Source organism: Centrocercus urophasianus, unplaced genomic scaffold (assembly GCF_019232065.1).
Source record: "Centrocercus urophasianus isolate 14NV4802_14NV808 unplaced genomic scaffold, USGS_Curo_1.0 seq_16, whole genome shotgun sequence".
NCBI classification, from domain to species: Eukaryota; Metazoa; Chordata; class Aves; order Galliformes; family Phasianidae; genus Centrocercus; species Centrocercus urophasianus.
Window position 1 is genome coordinate 25685798 of NW_024884711.1, and position 17992 is coordinate 25703789.

The 17992-nt window shown below is 42.4% G+C and overlaps 1 protein-coding gene across 5 annotated transcripts in view; it reads right to left on the minus strand.

Annotated features, from left to right (window-relative positions):
• The window catches only part of ANKIB1 (ankyrin repeat and IBR domain containing 1), an 88075-nt gene extending 70828 nt beyond the window's left edge, over nt 1-17247 (minus strand). For 2 of the 5 annotated variants that reach the window (XM_042816618.1, XM_042816615.1), the window contains exon 1: nt 17051-17247. The gene's annotated coding sequence lies outside the window, so the exon portion shown is untranslated. Of the gene's footprint in view, nt 1-11208; nt 11363-16658; nt 16680-17050 lie in introns of those variants that run through there. The other 3 variants (XM_042816619.1, XM_042816617.1, XM_042816616.1) reach the window with 3 other exon arrangements.
• Nucleotides 17248-17992: the final 745 nt, after the last annotated feature.

Sequence of the window (17992 nt, forward strand, 5' to 3'; positions counted from 1 at the left end):
GAAAAGATCTTCAGCTATTTACTTGGAGTAACTGTATGGACACTGGGATGATACAACAGCTACCTGTGTTTGGTGGAACGTTCTCCATGATTGCTCCCAAGAGCAATGGTAAAGCCAGGCATAGAAGACAGGAACAGCAGCTCTGTCATCTCTCCTATGCTCCCACAGCTCTTGCTGGCACCCAGAGCAGGCAATGGGAAAAAGAGGCAGCCAACAAGCCTGGCTGGATTGCCAGGAGCAAGAAGAATGCAGGATTTCAGGGAAAACAGCCTAAAGAGCTGGTGGGCAAAAAGTCAAAACAGGAATGGGAAAGGACAATAAAGAGTTGCATCATCCACACACCATTGCAATGAATGCTATATAAGGAAAACCAAGTAGGTGTTTATTTAAACTGACAGACATAAGGACATACACAAGTAGGTGAATTGTAGTTGCCCTACAAACATTCCTTATTCTGGCTTTTATTTCTTGGAAATGATTGGGATCACATAAGTCTCTTAAAATGATATCTACTTTCTTGAAACTTTCTCAAGTAATCTATGTCTGTGTTACTAGTCCATACAATATGCCAGCCAGGACAAGGTTTCCTTCAAGAGCAAAGAGAGAGCAAGGAATGAACTCAAGTTGACAGAAAACCCTGCAGTACTCCTTACTCATTATGTCACAAAGGTTTTAGTTCACCTACATTATATAATTTAGTCAGAGCGTGATTCTCGGTCACTATTTTGAATGCAAGAGGTCAAAACAGAATATTTAATTGTGAATATGCAGTCTTGTATTGGTGACTATCTGCTGTACACACAGTAACTACATACGCTTTACATCCTTCTATAAGTCATCCAAACTCAGAGTACCAGGTAGCTCTATTCAGTTTTTCCTGAAGCATACCATTGTTTTTATGACTTTGAAATGACTTGGAGCCATCAACACTGCAGGACACAATCAAAGCAACCGAATCTAATTGCCTCTTTCCACAGGTTATGACATTTCTGATGCCCAGATTACTGAAGAACTGTCACTTATTCACAGAACCAAGTTCCTCACAATGAATTATTTTTCATAATTTTGTTGCCAGAAAATACATCCCCCAACCAGTGACAGAGTAAGCTTTCCTCCTCAAGTTAGCAACTAGCTGTTCAAATGAGTCAATGAGTCTCCCTGAAGCATAAACAAACCATTAATATTACTACTTCTCCTGACATCTAAACTTAAAAAAAGAGTATTACAATGTGTTTTAAAATTCAAAACATTAAAAGTCTAAGCCATAAGCAAAGGAAGCAGGCCTATGACAGAAATAAAGTTATTTTTCATTTCATGTTTCACTTCTATGCTCGTTACATAGCTGAGATTGCTGAGAAGTGTGGAGTGCTGACCATTGAGATCTCTGCTCAATCCTGCTTGGCCCACACTTCTTGTGTGTGCAAAGAACTGTAGTTAACACAGACCCCACTCTTCTCTTATCATTCTTTCAAAAATCCTGTCAGACTTCTCTGTTTCAGTTTTTTTTAAACAGCAAAACCTTGACATAAAACCTGTTCTTTATTTTCCAAACCACAGCATTCCAGTTACCAGATTCTTACAACTTATTTCTACTGCCTGAAAACAACTCTGTTTGGGCAGAAATGTGTCATAACAATAAAACAGCATCTGTGCAACAATAAATCCAACTGCATTTGTACTGATTAAAGCTAACTGGTTTGCAGTAGGTTTTCATTTTAAATTACTGCAGTAGTTGTAGAAAGGCAGGAACAGCTTTGTTTTACTGGTTTAGCATACAGGCTACATCATACCACACTTCACTAAGCAGCCTATGTAATCAAACTATTCTTCCTTCAGATAAAATCATTTAACATTCTTTTTCCTCCTCAGTGCACTAATTTAATGGCAACTTCCATGAGTTTGGACTAAAGAACACTGAGGCATCTCTTTGGACATCCTCCTACTTTTTTGGTAAAAGCTAAGAGAAGGCAAGCCTGAATGCTGCTCAAACGTACCTGGGGCAGTGTGAAGATGCAATCCCAACCGAATGTGACAATGTGAAAAAGCACTAAGTCAAGCAAGTGGTTGATCAAGGTGAAAGGCTACCCAACACAGCAAAAGATAAAGAAGTAGAGCAACAATTTCTAGATGAAAACCATTGCCCCAGCTCATGAAGAAATCCAGGATTTTTCACAGAAGGGAGAGAACAAGCTCTCAGGCACTGAGAAAGGAAGGATCTCTGATGACTGAAAGGGCCCCGATTGCTGTGCTTCCCAAGAACAGGACTTATCTATCAAAAAAGGAATAGGATGGTGCTGATCTTCCAGCAGAATCTCAGAGAAACACCCTGGAGAAATTAGCTAACACCATTATGAGTTTAAATGCGAAAGAAATGCAGGAATAGTTTTTCTCAGTTTCAGCTACCTTCTGCTTTGAAACTGTTCCTGGACCTCAGAAGCTGATATAATTCATTATCTTCCTGACTGCAGTCAGCCCTACATGTTGCAGAAAGAGCTGTAAAAAGCCTGATTAGACCATGAACAATCTGCTAAGAGAAAAAATGTATTTAGTCCAACAATTAATGGATTGACCATGTCCTGAAATGCGGATTCTTCATCATACAGATTTATTTGCAAACGATCTTACTGTCTGCATCATTATGTCCACAACTGCAAAAATTCTAATAGATTCTTGGAGCCAATGCATTATTGATATAATTGATGTTCACTTTGGAAATCTGACTACCCTCTTTCTACAGCCAACTAAGAAACTCAAAACGTTGAAGAGCTTCTGGTAACTACATTACTAAGTGGAAAAAAACCTGAATAAATCACTCTTTACAAAAATACTGGACAAGCTTTAGAAAAAAATAATTGAAAATATTATGCTAGCAGTTAAAAAAGACTGTAGGTCTGACAAAGAGTCCTCTGCAGTTTTGGAATTTATTTCACACAGTCTGGGAAAAAAAAAAAGAAACAAACAAACAAATGATAAACCACGCTGTTCGTCAAAAATAAAAGCAATTTTCCTAATTGGAATAAATGTGCAAAATTCTGAATGGAACTAAAACAAGATAATTCCTATCTTAAAAGAATCCTATATCCTATCTCAATTTTCTTTGAAGACATCAAGTAAAAGCAAGCTGAATTTTATTTATGTATACTATTAACGACAACCAGATTACTCTTTCAATTCCAGCAATCTCATTTATCACTTCTAATGTTTATGTCAACATTTTACTGATAAACACATTTTGTCATGTGGCTTTCATGAAACAGCACTGTGTCTGGATTGCAGCAAAATTTCTATTGAGTCACAGTATGAATGTACCTCACAGAATGAAACAAAACAGAAGCTAACTTCCATTCCTTTAAGAGCCTTTTGTTACCAACACGTGTGCCTTTCTTTCCCATTTTGTTTCCAAGATGATATAATTGAAATAATGATCCTACTGAATCAAATACTTCTCACCAAGATTTTGTCCAAGAAAGCTACAGCAGAGTATACCACAGGAAAGTATAAAAACTGGGAAGTATGAATCAATCCTTTTCCACAATCCTCTCCTTGTCTTCAGCAATTTAGCACTTGATGAATGCTTGAGCCAGACGTGCAGCTTGTTTATTAATAAGCTGCAGTACATTTTTCTTCCATTAATCTGTTCAAAAACTCCCTGATGCTGCAGAATTTTTTTTTAACAGCCACAACAATTTCACAGCTTAACCAGCCAGTGTGAAGTAACACCTTTCTGTTTGTAATCTAACACTCGAGAAATATCATTTTCACTATCTACAAGAACCAAGAAGCAGTCAGCAGAAAAAAACTCTCTCTACTTATCCCTGTGATTTGAGAGACTTCTACCATATTGCCTGCTACAGGTATTTATTCTGCTGTCAGATCAATCTTTTTAGAGGTTACCCTGACACATCGATTCCTAATTCTTATGAATTGGATTTGGTACAAGTTTTCTGTTCCTTTTTACTGTTTCTGATCTTTTTGCAATGCCACTAAAACACTTTTGAGCTGGGAGAGCAGAAGCTGTATACAACATGTAAAACGCATGGATTTACGCAGTGGAGGCATGACCTCTATTCATTCAACACGCAATTATTTTTTGGGGCCGGAGGTAGAAATCGAGCTGATTTTCCTCAGAGGTATTTATTATAACCTTGAGATCTTGTTTTTGAGTGGTCATAGTTCAGATAACCATTTTATATATAAATTTAGATTTTTTTTTTTTCCAACCCTGTGACTCTCCCACATTTATCTAAACTGATTTCCACATGCTACTTTCTCAGCACTTACCATCTTTCCCAGATCACTTATCTGTACATCAAAAAGCACACACAGGTCTTAGCAAGTGATCTATCTGGGACTTTGTCAGTAACCTTAAGCCACTGTGAAAATTGCCTATTTTTTCCTGTTTTAACTTCCCCATCTGAAGGACACACCTACTCTCACACACCTGTCTGAATTCATTAAGACTTTTAATCGAGCACTGTGTCAAATGCCTTATGGAAATCCAACTAGATTATAACAACCATAATTTTCCCTTTAACTTCTTAAAAGAATTTCAATAGGTTTACGGCACCTGACTTTTCCCTTATTACAACCACTGACCATTCCTCAGGTCGCTTTATTTCTCCAAGTGTTGGCTGATGCAGCTCACTCTTACAGAGTATCTCCTAATAATCCAGACATCAGGCTTACACTAACAGACAGTAAGCCAGCACTGAAGTAGTGTTAAAGTAAATGTGACAAAATGTATTTTTTGCACAGTTTTAATTATCAAGAAGTGTACTAAAGAAAGCCATTTTCACACTGAGAAAAATAACCTGAGTCTCCACAGCTTTACCACAAGATCCAAGGCAGGCTGACAGTTCTGAGATCAGACCTACAAAATTAGACCCTGGCTCTTATCACAACATACGTACATCTCACTTTGGCAAATGATATGTTATAAAGGGATGGTGTCTATGCTAATCTCATTTACTTTGCTTGATTCAGCCAGAATTCTGTAAAGAATACCCTTGAGGCCTATTTCTTACATTAAGATGAAAGGGCGACAGTCTGTCTTTCAGTGATGTTAAACTATGTTAGACTTCCCACTGCCTCATGAAAGACTCCTCTCCTGTTGGAAGAAGCTGAATTATGAAGGAAAGACTGTAGCCAGACATAGGACAAAGAATGCAAGCTGGCAAGAGAGAGAATTTAGCACACTGCTTTTTTTTTTGAACACAAAAATCAGGAATGATATCAAACAGTAGAAAGAAGTCCTAAGAGTCCTCAGAGAGGAAACTACCTGTTGGGTAAAAAACAACGGAATACAGTAATGTCTTTCCCCAGAGGGAAAGAGGAAGCTGAAAGATGCAGGGTCGTACAGTATTATTAATGGAAACCTTATTCTGTGAGCATGGTATAAGCCACCTCAGCAGCTACATATACCATACCTTCTAGATACAGTAATTACACAGCACTCAGCAATGCTTTTCAGATACTCTGTGACACCAAAAGGCAGAGGAGAGCGTAAGCACCACAGTGTGCTTCTTCTCCTACTCCCATCATGTTCATGGTATCACATACTCACACCTTGCTTTCCCTACTTCTCTACCTCATAACAACAATAAAGGAAACTTGCCAAAAAACTCCTCCAAATTTCCTGGTTCCTCCACTCTCCTGTAGTCTGTAAACCTTATCATTTTTCTTACTACTCTTCTCCACAACTTGTTTGCTGGGGAAGAAAAAGGAAACGCCTCCTCACCTAAAACACTTGAACAGCCAATGCAGATCTGAAAAATCTTACTGAAGGTTTCCCAATACAAAAGAGAAAATTCCCCCATGCAGAAACAGATTTAACATTCAATGCTAATTATAGTCTAATAAACCAGCCAGGAAATGTTTTCCTTTTTATCCTTTAAACCAAAACGCTGGAGAAAAAAAAAAAAACAAAACAAAAACTGCACTATAAAAAGACTTAGACTGTAACTTGACAGTTATAACAATCTCTGTGTTATCCCAGGTAACAGATTTAAGCCTGCTCAATATCAGATTGTGAATGGCCCCCACAGCACATGTCTTTGGCTTGCGATTTAGTAGCTACAATCATCACACTCATCCCACTAATTTGTCTTCACGGACTGTCCAAGTTTTTGCAGGATGCTTTCAGGTTTTTTTGGATGGAAAGCTGCTGCCTTCTCACTTTTTATAGCTGGTAACTGTGCCAGGAATCATGGTTTCTGAAAAACAACATTCACTGGATTCCTATACCCTTTGCTTTATATTGCTTCTCGTTGAGCCCATCTATTATCAAAAGACACAATGTGGAGTTAACACAGCGTGGGCTCTGTTCATCACTGACTTTGCTGGTTGCAGATCTCCTCCATACGGTTCCCAGGGCTGTAAGAACAGAATGCCTGACCACACCGCCAGCACCGCCATCTCACTAGTGGGCTTGATGTTTCTGGTGAGTTTCTGGGACCCTAGAGTCACGTATTTGCTACTACACCACATGCAGAGATCCCACAGAACAGAAAGATCCAGGTCATGCTCTTGATCTGGGAGGTGCCAGTGATACTGTGCAGAAGATTCCCAGACAACGCTATTTCTGAATGCTTCTCAGAGAAAAGTCACAGAGGACATCTGCACAGGGGCTTTCCCTGATGCATTGGCACTGCGACTAGGATGCTTTCCTTCCTGCCACCTCCATAGGCAGGCATGCCTCTTCATGTGGGGGAAGACTCTGATGTCCCCAGACACAGCTGCAGAGCAGACACATCAGGCACAAAAGGCGTGTGGCCTCCATTCCAAGCCGAGATGGTGCACTGCAGCCTGCTGATGCAAAAGAGCAGAGAAAGCCTTGTCACCCTGCCACCCTCTTAGGTCTGACAAGCCTACTCACCTCCTCTGCCATCATGCCTGGTGAGGCTGCTTAAGGACAGCCTCACCTGTTGCTAGGAAAATTCAATTAGCAATCTGTGACCAGCTGGAAAGTTCTGGTAGAACTTTGAGTAAAGCCAGACAGAAACACACTTCAGGCCACACTCAAAAACAGAAAGCTTGTTACACAAAGAATCCTACTGCTGGTTTTATTTCACACACCTGTAGGAACAAAAGCAACCAGTGGTAGTTGAGACAGTAGCTTAGAGGAACAAGCTGCATTAGTTTCAGAAGCCCTCAGACTTGTGATGCTCATAAATGCACTGCAGATGCTTTATGGAAAACATGCCACAGCAGCAAACATATAGACAGACGCCTATTTAAAAATGGTTCTCACTGTTCATAAATAGACCTTAAGAGATAAAAAAACAACAACAAAACTTTAATTATCCCCTGCACTTCTCATTCCTGTCTTGGGTTGTCTTCCCCAGGCCCAATGCTCTGTCATAGCTGCCCAGATCAATGTATGACCTCTGCCAGACCTCCCTGAGAGCTTCAGAAATTAGAAAATCATTTTTATTGTTATTATGAAGCATATACTTGGCATGCTGGAAATCTGCCTTTTTTTTTTTTTTTTTTTATAATGCTAATGCTGCTTGAGAAACTTAAACTAGTATCTAAAATGGTTTAAATTGCCACCAGAGCTGATCTTGCCCTTCCTGTTTCTGATCCACCTTTCCCATATACTCATATTCCCACACTTCTAGTTTTGTACTGGTATGAGCCTTTGTCTCTGCACAGTGAATCAGAATAGCACCTCAGATCAGTCCCATTTTGAGTTTTTTTCTTAGATGTTGATGATCCAAATAGCCAGACCATGGAGACAGTACCAAGCAGGCAGTTATTTATACCAGTCCATACTGCAAATAATGGAAACATGTTCTCAAACTGAAATGCAGACTGAAGCAGAAACACCAGTGATATGCAAACTGTGCAAAACCAACAGTAGTTTGGGCTCTGAAGGCAAGGCAGGAATACACCAGCCCTATTGTAGCAGTCACAGCAAGTTTTGCTGTGCAGCCCAGCATTAATGTTTTATTAGCCCCAAGGCCCTGACAGTGGCACTGCTTTCAAAAGGAACAGTGCATGGAGCAGAGACAGGAGGATGCAACTGGGCAGAGTGGGAGGTTGTAGATACAGAGCACCTGTTGCAGCACCACAGCTGTGCTCCTGCTGCACCCCAGCTTGTAAACACCTGTGCTAAGCCACCTACAATGAGTAGCAAACTCCCAAAGGAGAACTGGCACAGTAGTCACTCCAGCCCCTCCAGATACCTTAGCAGAACCAACACCTGCCTCTGAGTTCAGTTTTAATCTTTATGCAAAAAAAGGGATGATGGTTAATAGCAGCAGCAGATGTTCCAATGCTCAATACTAAGCAAGCAAGAAATGGTGGAAATACCAACTAAAATAACTGTCCAAGAGGCAGCAAAAGCACACAGCTGAGCCTGCATTTACTGAAGGGCAAACACATCCAAGCCCTGCTACCTTGGCAGTCAAAAAGCAAGGCAGCAGTGGGGAGAGATGTCTGCTTTAGCTGCAGGAGGCCCCGCAGGACTCTACTGAGAACAAGTTCTACTAACTTGAACTAACACAATGCTGAAGAAAAAAAAGTCTAGTACAGCCCCTATTCGCCTGCAGTTTGGAAATGGACAATTTTTAAACATCAGGCAGCAATTCTCTGTGTCCTTCCTATATTGCACATCCTGTTGGATGATATTTTATAGTAGAATTCACTTAGGAACATATCCAGGGAAATCCAGCAGGGATTTCCATGCTGGTGGAGATGCAGAAACTGAAATATCTAATCAACAGGCTGCAGGTATTAGAGGATTTAAGTCTTATGGTCTTCTGAAAACCTTACACACAAACAGCCTAGTGCCACCCTATGTGCACGTACAACATCTTGCATAGCAGGAAGAACATTCTGGATGTACTGAATTGCTCTCTAAAAGACTGAGAAGGGAGAAAACAGCAATAGACAAGAAGGGAGAGAAGTGGAACATCTATGTAATTGTAAAAAGAAGAAGTAAAAACCTAACAAAGAACAGCCATAACTAACAACATACAACAACAAAAACACACATCTATGAAGAGCTGAGATAGTTGGGAAGAAAAAAAAAAAGCTTCCTTTCCACGTGGCTGTTTGTATGAAAACAGTATGTACTCTACTACCCATTGGAGAATGCAGTGCACTGGAGCAGAATGGAGAGTTCTGGATTTGTTCTGTTTTCCAGAATGGAGAGCATTCCAGGGATTAGGAACACTGGAACTCTGGTCTAAAACCTACCTAAGCAGAGCTATTACACTACATTTGCAGGGTGTAATCAAGTATCTGTACAAACCAGACATCTTATTCACTTTATCAAATGGAATGGCAAACTCCATAACAAAATTCTTCAATCTTCAAGTCTTACAGCTTCATGTCCTACTGAAACCACTTTGGAAACAGAATACTCAGGCCTGCATTTCTAAAAAACTCTAAAAACTCCAAAACTCTAAAACTCTGAACAGTCACATCAATTTTAAGAATGCAAATATATAAAGAGAAAGGACTCTTCTTCAGAGGAATCCTTAGTTGCAGAGAATCACACCACTCTGCATGGCATAAGTTACAGCTGCTGGGTGAGCAGGCTGGAAAGGACAACAGGAATCATCAGATGACTACAGAAAGCAGACAGGCAGCTGTGGGGAAAAGAAAGTATGCAATGGTGAAAGAGAGGCATGATATGGAGCAGGCTGTCTGGCTTCAGGAATTTTCACAGTAAGTCATGGGTAGACTGGAACATTTTTTTTTTGTTCAAAGTTCATACTGAGGTTTTAAGTTTCAAAAATAAACTTTTTGAACTTCATTTAGCATTGACCCAGTCTGCCTTTATGAGCATGTCATTATTACTTTGAAGTAGGGAGCTAAAAGATGTTGAAAACATCCAGAAAATACTGTCTGGTTTCATACAGAAGTTACATCCAGGAAATAAATGATCCGAATTTTTTCCTTAGCAAAGATTGGTTATTTTGGAACTCACGAACAGCTGTTAAAATTGAGAACCTTTATACCTGCAAAAAATGAAAGACACAGTTACCAGCGACTCCTTAAGGCTATCCTACCACCATAATCTGTAAAACCACAGCAAATTCAGTATACTTTTAAGGCTGACTAACTCAGGAGAAACTTTATTCATCTTTTTCTTAAGAGAATCACACCATTAGGCAAACTCTGGCTTTTCCTGCTGATTCCTCCCTCCCTGTAGATATAATAGACATGCAGAAAAATTCAACAAGATTTCTGAATTGAACTTGGTGAGGCTGAACTTATTCTATGAAATACAGACAGCATCAACAGGCACATTATATTGACTTTACAGTAAGATTACATGTCTGTTTTATTCGTTTTTGTTTATATTACATTTCAGGGTAACAAAGAGATCAAAACCTCTGTCACCTCTTTTCATTTAAACATCACAATACATTATTTTAGATTAGAACACACCACCATCTAACTCCAATTCTAGCCAAATTAACTTAATTTTCTACTCCTTTATTAAGCACACAGGTACAAACCTCAGACTGCTTCGCATATGGGTGAGTCTATTCCATCTATGACATGTCATATTTAAAGCACTAAACTGTTACTTCAAATCTTTACCAATACAGAATCCAGGTTTTCCTTAAAAAACAAGTTTTGAACCGTATGATAGTATTTACTTAATAAAATCATATTGTTCCTTTGGAATGTTCCACAGCCATGCTTCAGCTGTATTAAGACTAGGTGCATGTGGAGGAGGGAGATAGGAGTTGGTTGTGCAGCCACATCATCTGATATGAGCATGCGCTTATTCACTGCTGACAGTAGACAGACACCAGAAACCAATAAACCCATGCTACTTTGCACAACAGCACCAATGCCCAGTAGCTGTATCCTTTTATAAAGCAATATAGAGAAATCCTATATGGCAGTCTACAATCATACATATATACACGCTGCTTATAGTAGATGCCTCTAAACTAAAAGCAACTCCTTTAGAAAACTGCTTATAATGCCCCTTAGCCTTCTCTTGACACTGAAGACACCCAGCTCATCCAGCTTTTCCTTTTATGTTGCGTGCTCCCATTACCCAATCATGATGGTAGCCTTCCCCTAGCCTGCCCTAGTACATCAGCATCTCTCCCCTACTGGGAAGCCCAAAGGCAGACACTGCTTCAGATGCAGTCATGTAAGTGCTAAGTAGACAGAAATGATCACTCGTCTCAGCCACTGGCTTCTCTCTTCCTAAGCAAAGGCATTATGCTGACTCACGTTAACTTGGTGTCCTCCAGGAAAGTGGTGTCATGAGCAGCGAAGTTGCTTTCCAGGTTATTCTGTTTCAATCTGCAGACTCCACTCAACTTACTGAGGCCTCAATCTGCCCCTTTTCAGCCAGCTGAGGTCTGTGAGAACAGCAGTGCTGCCTGTCAGCGCACACAGCTCCGTGTCAGCCACTGAATGCAGTGGTGCGGCACCCACATCATTCAGTTTTGCATTTGTAGTCTCCCTATTCTATTTCATCTACTGAATGCTATTATGCCCTGAAAAGGTAAAGAACTCTCAAGTAGTTAAACATTAACTAACGAACAGGTTGGGAAACACAACATTACAAAGAACTTCCAGCATACAAGACACTAAATAAAGCTGCTTCTTTAGCCACAACTTGGGTTGCTGTTGCTTTATTTATTTTGTATTTCAGGTGCACAGTTTGTGCTTGGCAGCTCAATGAAATAGCTCCAATCAAAAATATCCTCTCTGACACATTATTCTGAATATGGAGACCTATGCTCATACTGCAACTGTGTCAGTGATTTCAACAAGCCAGGGAGCAAGGCCGTGCACAAGCTTTCAGAGAACAAAGTAGCTGAGTTCATTCAGAAAGAGCACTTTATCTTAGAGCAGGATACAACATACAGTGCTGCACAGCCCTACATTATTTGATAATTTCATAACATAACTACCTCTGGAGAATAAATGTGTCAAATCATTGCTGAAGAGCCATAAGTCCTCCTTCCGTTAAATTTGCTATATAACTGCCATGAAAGTCCAAATTCTCATCATATAGTTAAAGACAGTGCTCCATCAGTGTAAGATCCTGAAACTGCTAAGGCATAAAACCGGCATTATTAGCACAGCTGGAACTTTGGGCTTCAGTTTAATAGCTGTATGTTTTTGCAGTTTCTCAAAGGTACCAATAAAACTCACCATTTTGAAAGAACAACACATTTTCTGGGCTCTATTCTGCCACGACATTTCTACATATCAATCTGCAGATGGAGAGTTGACTACGTATTTCCTTGTCTCCCAGCTGCTTTGAGAAATAACACACAGCAGAGCCACCTGGATTTAAAGATCCTGAAATCCACACACACAAGGAATGGAGAAAAAACATTCCAGAGGAAAATTCTATTACAACACCATTCAGGTTGCTACTGCTTAAAATAAGTCCCAGCATACATACAGCCCTGCATTTCAGTAATTTAAGATCAGGATCAAAATCAGCCACACACAAACAGGATGTTCTTCCAGCCACTTGATGCATCTCATATGGATGAGCAGGGCCTGTTTGGAAAGCAGAATTATGAACTAGAAAAAACTGATTATCTCCTATGCTAAATGCCAAGAAGAGCAATTGTCAGATAAAGCACCTGGGACAGAGAATCAGCTGCCAAGTTTGGTTTACATTTAACTCCTTTGAAAACAAAACAGTCAAGAAACATGCCATTAGTATACGCATAGTTAAGATTCTATATGTTAACTTAATTTTCCCCAGAACAGCTTTGAAGCCTCCAAACTGTATTCTTCTCAAAGCATCTTTCATCTCAAAAAGATCACCAACTCCTACAGGACCATTTCATTTGTCAAGACTTTAAGATAATTATCAGAGAATTACACTTAATTTTCACACTTAACCCAACTGAGAAGTGGTTAAAGGAATGATTATGGCTATCTCACACATTACCTCTAGGTGACATCAATTATCAAAGTCTACATCAAGTCAAAACCAAGTGAGATTCTGCTTTACACAGCCTTCAATTCTCTATGAAAAAGAGAAGATGATACAAAGAAGCAGAGGAGAAACATCACAGCAACACAGAGAGGTGCTCTGAGAATGGCAGAAATGTTGCACGGAAGAGCAATAACAAAAAAAAAATAAAAAATTAACCGTTTTAAAGGCATTACATTAAGAAGAAAAAATACTGCCTACATAAGTATTACAGTACTTCTCGTTAATCCAGAATTTGAAAACAAACAATAGACTTGCTCTTTAATATGTATTTATTATCTTCCTATCTCTTACAATGGCTCTGAAAAAAGACACGTAAGAACTTCCTTCACATTTCAGAAAATCAGTTCAGAATTACAAACATTTCTTAATGTAGGAGGCATCCAAGCAGTGATTTACTGTGTTGCTTAAACAAGAAAGGAAGCCACAGCCAACTGTTCTGACAGCAAAACAACTCATTTCAGTTTTCAAAGCTTATTATCCAGTTACCAAAAGTTGAGACTGTTTAACCAACTTTCATCACACTTTTGCAGATGGTCTAGAAATCAGTTGTGTTAGGTCTTCTCCTCTACAAAAAACTATACTTTGTTTCAGAATACTAAAATGAGAAAGAGTTATTATGCCATTGCACTTAACCACCAGCAGTGAATACAAATGTACTATTTCAGATTGTTCCAGCAAACTCAGGACTTACACAAAACACCACAGTGAGTCAGAACTGCCCAGACTGTACTTCTGATGCAGCCCTTGTTATAAAGCAAAGACTAAGTGGTTTTCAGCAGCTTAAATATACTCCTCTGAAATGAATATACACCATTTGGCTACCATTTGAGTCTTTACTCCACAGAATTTTTGGTGACTGTACATCTTCCAGGAGTCTATTTGGTTCATTTACTTGTATGTTTTTAGAGTGTTATTTTCACAAAGTACACATCAAAATTGAAAATCTATTTTTTGCTCTTACTGAAGAAGGGAAAATCCCCAAGAAATTAAATATAGGGATTTTTTTCCCCCCCCCAGTAGAGAAGGTTGCATATAAGTACTGAATACTTAAACTTACTCTTGGAGAATTCCCGCCAGTTTGGAACAAAATCCCTTGTCTTCCTCACCAGGAAAGGGCAGATCAGAAAAGCTCCTGAGGAAAGTGGCACAGCACTGCTGTGCAGCTGCTCCGGAAAGCCATCCCAAGTCAGCACTTAGCCCTCACGTTGCACTGCAGCCACCCGTTTACAACATGGTCCTGTATTTTTACTGCAACTGTCCTTCAACATTCACTAATGTGCTTTAAAATATAAATTACAAGTAAAAATGAAAGTCTCCCCTGAGCAACTTCAGCAAGATATGTTAAAGAAAATTCAAGGACAATATGAGTACTAAAAAATGTGCTTTAAGCCCAAAGAAGTGTTTGTCATAATAAAAATTTATGGCAATTCTCTTGTTTGCAAAAGGATATAAATAGTTTAAAATTTCAAATTCACATGCATGACACGTTTGCAAGTTCAGAAAATTACTTTCAATTACTAAAAACAAGAACACTGGCAGAGAGTGCGGAATCACAAAGGGCTCCCTCAAATCACCTCCAGACAGCAGCAGAAAACCTGGTGCCCGCTACATTGCACTTCTTTCTTCTCATAGTACAACTGAAGGTACATGAGAGTAAAAGCAAAGCAGCAGTATTGTTAACAGGGCGTGAATGGTAATCTGCAGGAACAACAGACTATTACCTATTTTTCTCCACCGTGATTTCTGGACTAATTAACTGAAGATAATGAACTATCACTATACTGACAGTTACAGCATTCCACTCAGACTACTTTTTGAGGCAAGACATAAATATACTCACAAATGCATATAAAAAGCAAATTAACACAGGCTGTGATGCAAAGCACACTATTTCATTGACACCAGCCAGTCAAACTAATATTCCTCTGAGGAAAATGGTAGATTGTTTTCACTAGTTCCATCTCAAATCTGGAAGATGCTTAGAGGTTCTGAAGAAGTAGTTTTTAAATACTACGTAGACTCCTTGGGCTTCAACTCTTAACGTGGTATGACCAAAGATCCCTTTTTACTATGTATGAACATCAGTTCTGCAAAATGCAGCAGTGTGAGCAGACACACAACTTGCCCAGCACGCGTATTTGGAAGCTCCAGCTTTCCAACTTTCTGCTTACTATCATGAGTCACCTCATCAGAGGTAACAAAGTTCCAACAAGGACAACACCAGAAAGCAACTTCAAGAATTCAGACTTGAGGGGGAAGTTCATTAATCATTCAGGTAATGAAGATGGTACGATATCTAAGCAGCAAAGCAAAAACATGAAAAAATCCATCACAGAACAAAGAAAATAATTGGGGGAAAAAAATAAAAATCATTGCAAATGGCCACACCAAAAACTAACAAAGCTCTATTACTGAAACAAAAAGCCAATTCTGTGCTAATCAATCACAGCAGAGGTGTCAATCCTGACACAAAGCTCTAACAAGCAGATACATGTAAAATGGCACACAGCATACGTGCCTAAGAAGCTCCAAGTTCCTCCAAAAAGCCTCAGCAGATACTGATGTGTGTACTTACCCTATCTAGATGTGTGTGGCACACCAGGGGAAAAACAGAAAAAGGGCTCTGTAAAACTTACATCTTGCTTTCCCCCATCCCCCTTTTGGCTACTGATGCTACATATGTATAGTGCCTCTGCTGTTTTTTGTTGTTGTTGTTTTTAAATTAATTTCCATTCATAATAGCACTTCAGTGCACATATAAAGAAAGGGCATCAGCAACATCAGTCGGCTTATTTATGCCAGTATGTTTCCAGTAGTACTTCTATTCAGGCATAATACATTACTAAAATATTTTATTCTTTTAAGACTAAACAAAGGTTTGTTACACACGGAACTTGCTTGAGTTCAGAATTACTGAAAGTTTTGGAACTCTTCATGCCAATTATGCATTCCACAACCACAAAAAAAAAACTAAAAAGACATCTGGCTGTAAATGCCACCACTTCTGCATACACGTCATGGAAATAAGACAAATGTTAGGAACTGAAAAATGATCTCACTTTCTTTAAGAACAGAGTCTCTTTCTTTTGGGTGAAGAAGAGTATTTCCTACTTTCCCCTGCATCCAAAAGAGAATGGACCATGTTTCACACTCAAAGATATGGAGAAGCACAGATAAAACCCCCAGATGTGCAAGACTCTTCCCTTTCAGTCTCTCCTCATCGCTAAGCTCTGCAGCCAAATAAGTTTCTCCAAAGCAGCCCCTCTTTTTAAAAAGCGTATCTGAATTTCAGTACATCAGTATCAGTACACCTGATGCTTGCCTACAACCAAAGCACCACGTTTCGGTAAGGAAGGAGAGGCCATAAGCAAAATACAGGTCGCAGGAGAACACTTCACTCTGCAGAGCACTTTCTGGGGAGTCGGTGCTGTTTCGGGACCTCGCACGGTGTTTGCTCTCCGAAAAAAGGACAGCTGGTGCTGCGCTGAGTTTTCAGAAGCTACTGGATTTCTAGTGCGCACTCCGACGCGCCTGAGCGCGCGATCCCGCTACCGACATACACGAGCTACGCTGACCCTATCAGGGCTCAATGCCTTTCTCGGGAAAAACAAAAACGAGACCGTGAGACGGTGCGTGTTCGCCTTCGTTCCGGAAAGGCCGCGTAACGACCGCAGCGCCGAGCGCGGCACGGAGCCATCCAGCCGGGACTCACCGCCCGCTGCCGCTCCCGACGCTCTTCCTTCCGTACGGAGAGCCCGGCGGGAGGCCCGACCGAAGCGGCCCAACTTTCCGGGGGAGCCCCGCAGCGCGGCCCCTCGCCCGCAGCTCTGCCGGGCGCCCGCGCCCCGGGGGGCTTCCGCCGCCCCTCCGCCACGGCGCTTCCTCTCAGCCCCGGCCCGGAGCTGCCGGCGCAGCCTCTCGTTCTCAACGCGCCGAGGACGCCGCGGAGCGCCGGAGACCCCGGCCCCGCCCCGCCCGGGATGCGGAGCGCCGCCGCCCCGACGCGCGCGGTCTCGCAGCTGTGCCCGCGGCCGTCCCGTCCCCGCCCGCCCCGCGCTGCCCCCGGGCGGCGCCGGGACGGCGGCAGAACGGCGGGGTACTCACCGCTGTTCACAGGGGCTCTCCCCGGCCCTTCCCAGCGCCTCGGTGCTCGGCACGCCGCGCCTCCATCCGCTCGGCGGACGCTCCTCTCTCTCTCTCTCTCTCTGTGTCTCTTTCCCCGCTCTGCCCCACGCTCGGCAGTCTCTGGAGCGCTCTCTCGGCTGGGCCGGGTGGCGGGGCTGACAGCCGGCGGCGCACCTCGCTACGCGCTGGCGGACCGCTGCGGCTGCGGCCGCCCCTTTGTTCGCGGCGGCGCTGACAGCCGCGGGCGGCGATGCCCGGCCCCGCGCGGCGCTTCCCCTCAGCACCCGCCCGCAAGGCGGCGGCGGCGCCTCACGGCCCCGGCCCGCTCCTCTCCTCCCTCTCTCCGACCGCGGTTAGCGATCGGCAGCGGCGGCAGAAGTTCAGGCCGCCGACCCGGAAACTCATCGGCGGCCGCGGCCCGCGGGGCTCCGACGGGAAGCGAATCGCCGAGCCGGGGGAGGGCGCGGGGCGGAGCCGGGGCGGAGCGGGCTATCCGGCGCGGGGCCTGTGGGCGCCGGCTGCGGCGGGACGATGAGGCGGCGGTCAGCGGCGCCGAGGAAGGCAAGGGAACGAAAAGGGGTCGGGACTGAGGGGGCGGGGCGGGTTCTGGCAGTAAGGCGGCCGGCGCGGGGCCTCTTCTGCGTCCCGCCCCGCTGAGGACGGCGAGGTCCTCGCGGTGTCCGGACCCGGGGGTGGCTGAGGGAGGCTCCGGCACGTTTCGGCGCTGGTCTGGAGCCTGGAACAGATGGGCGTTAGAATCTGGGAGGTGGAGGCAGCAGTAGATACGAGCTGAAGCTACAGCGAGCGCATCACACTGCTCCGTGTTGGAAAGGAAGTAGCGCTGGCTCAGCTGCTCGCGGCTCAGCCGCAGCCACCTGCGGGCGCGCGTCGGCCTCTTCCTTTGAGAGACGAAAGTGAAGC